This window comes from Schistocerca americana, unplaced genomic scaffold (assembly GCF_021461395.2).
Source record: "Schistocerca americana isolate TAMUIC-IGC-003095 unplaced genomic scaffold, iqSchAmer2.1 HiC_scaffold_1153, whole genome shotgun sequence".
NCBI classification, from domain to species: Eukaryota; Metazoa; Arthropoda; class Insecta; order Orthoptera; family Acrididae; genus Schistocerca; species Schistocerca americana.
In genome coordinates this window covers 20,001-22,500 of record NW_025725213.1, presented here as the reverse complement: position 1 = coordinate 22,500, position 2,500 = coordinate 20,001, and the positions used below count along the sequence as shown (strand labels likewise).

Sequence of the window (2,500 nt, the reverse complement as noted above, 5' to 3'; positions counted from 1 at the left end):
GGATTCCCTCAGGTGTGCGGAGGTGGGGCTCCACAGAGACGTTGAAGCCCCTCTGCGCGAGTCCACGGGCAACATAGCGCACGATCGCGTCATGCCGCTTAACCCGGGACCCGTGCGTCCTGAAGCAAGCCTGTAACACGTGGTTGGCGGTCTCTACGGCCTGGCAGCCCGCGCGGCATCTGGTGTCCGCCTCCCGCCCGCGACTGCGCCGTGCCTTCGTGGGGAAGGCGTTGATGCGGGCGCGGAGAGCGTCGATGAAGTTACGCCCAGATAGCAGGCGACTGGTGTCAGCGACCCACTGGTGTTGCCCCTTGACGGCGGCGGAAGATGACAGCGCCGCACCGTCAAAGGCAACGTGCAGGCGCGCGGCCCACATCTCTCCAACCTGCGTCGACGATTTGAGGAGGTGGCCCTCCCACATAAGATGCCGCTCCAGCGCCTCAATCTCACGCTGCACCTCGTCCCGGCCTGCACCGTCGGCGGCTGGCCCAATCCTCTTCAGCGCCAGGAGACGGGACCGGCGAAGTGTTGGCCCCATCCATCGGCATGATGGGATGCCGAGGCCTCCCTGGGCTACAGGAGCGTGGAAGTAGCCCAGGGGAGTGTCCGCCGGAAGGCGGAACCATCTCCTGACGGCGGCACGGATGGTCACATCTGCCGCTTTCAACGCACCCACTCGGGTGCGGCTGAGGGCCAGCCCATGGTACAGGCCAGGCAGAAGTACGGTGGTGAGGGCGTGGAGGCGCTGTTGCGGCTTGAGCGGAGCTCGGGAGATGACGTCCAGCTGCTCCACCAGGTGGCGTCGTGGGTTGAAAACGCAGCGACCAGCGGTGGAGAATTGCAGTCCCAGGTACCGGAAGGTTTCACCCACACGTAGGGCGGGCACGGTGGCGTTGCCCGCTTTGAAGGTAACGTCGGCGTCGACCTTCACCTTCTTGTCGCGCCCAGACGCGACTAAGGCGAGGGTGAAACACTTCCGGGCGTTGATCTGCAGCCCCAGATGGGCGAGGGCTGCGACGGCTGCGTCGATGAGGGACTGCAATCCCCTCGCGGTCGATGCAAAAAGCAGGACGTCATCTGCGAAGGCCGCAGCGTTAACTCTGCGACCAAGGATCCGAGCTCCGATGTGGGAGGGAAGTTGACTCAAAACATAGTCCACCGCAAAATTGAAAAGGAGGGGGGAGAGGGGGTCACCCTGACGCACACCCCTAGCCGGCTGCAGGGGCACGCCCACGTCGGCGCCGCCCGCTATCACCGTCGTGCTACCCTCGTAACACCTTACGACGTACTCAATAAAGCTTAAGAGAGTCATAGTTACTCCCGCCGTTTACCCGCGCTTGCTTGAATTTCTTCACGTTGACATTCAGAGCACTGGGCAGAAATCACATTGCGTCAACACCCGCTAGGGCCATCGCAATGCTTTGTTTTAATTAGACAGTCGGATTCCCCCAGTCCGTGCCAGTTCTGAGTTGATCGTTGAATGGCGGCCGAAGAGAATCCGCGCACCCGCGCGCCCCCGGAGGAGCACGCTAAGGCGGACGCGGCCTCGCAGCAAGGAAGATCCGTGGGAGGCCAAGGCACGGGACCGAGCTCGGATCCTGCACGCAGGTTGAAGCACCGGGGCGCGAACGCCGCGCAGGCGCGCGCATCCTGCACCGCCGGCCAGCACGAGGCCAACCAACGGCGAGAGCAGACCACGCCCGCGCTAAACGCCCGCACTTACCGGCACCCCTACGGCACTCACCTCGCCCAGGCCCGGCACGTTAGCGCTGACCCACTTCCCGACCAAGCCCGACACGCCCCGATCCTCAGAGCCAATCCTTATCCCGAAGTTACGGATCCAATTTGCCGACTTCCCTTACCTACATTATTCTATCGACTAGAGGCTCTTCACCTTGGAGACCTGCTGCGGATATGGGTACGAACCGGCGCGACACCTCCACGTGGCCCTCTCCCGGATTTTCAAGGTCCGAGGGGAAGATCGGGACACCGCCGCAACTGCGGTGCTCTTCGCGTTCCAAACCCTATCTCCCTGCTAGAGGATTCCAGGGAACTCGAACGCTCATGCAGAAAAGAAAACTCTTCCCCGATCTCCCGACGGCGTCTCCGGGTCCTTTTGGGTTACCCCGACGAGCATCTCTAAAAGAGGGGCCCGACTTGTATCGGTTCCGCTGCCGGGTTCCGGAATAGGAACCGGATTCCCTTTCGCCCAACGGGGGCCAGCACAAAGTGCATCATGCTATGACGGCCCCCATCAACATCGGATTTCTCCTAGGGCTTAGGATCGACTGACTCGTGTGCAACGGCTGTTCACACGAAACCCTTCTCCGCGTCAGCCCTCCAGGGCCTCGCTGGAGTATTTGCTACTACCACCAAGATCTGCACCGACGGCGGCTCCAGGCAGGCTCACGCCCAGACCCTTCTGCGCCCACCGCCGCGACCCTCCTACTCGTCAGGGCTTCGCGGCCGGCCGCAAGGACCGGCCATGACTGCCAGACTG

At 62.8% G+C, this 2,500-nt stretch overlaps 1 pseudogene; it reads right to left on the bottom strand.

Moving 5' to 3' along the window:
* LOC124561160 overlaps positions 1-2,500 on the bottom strand; it is a 6,159-nt pseudogene that overhangs the window by 1,977 nt on the left and 1,682 nt on the right.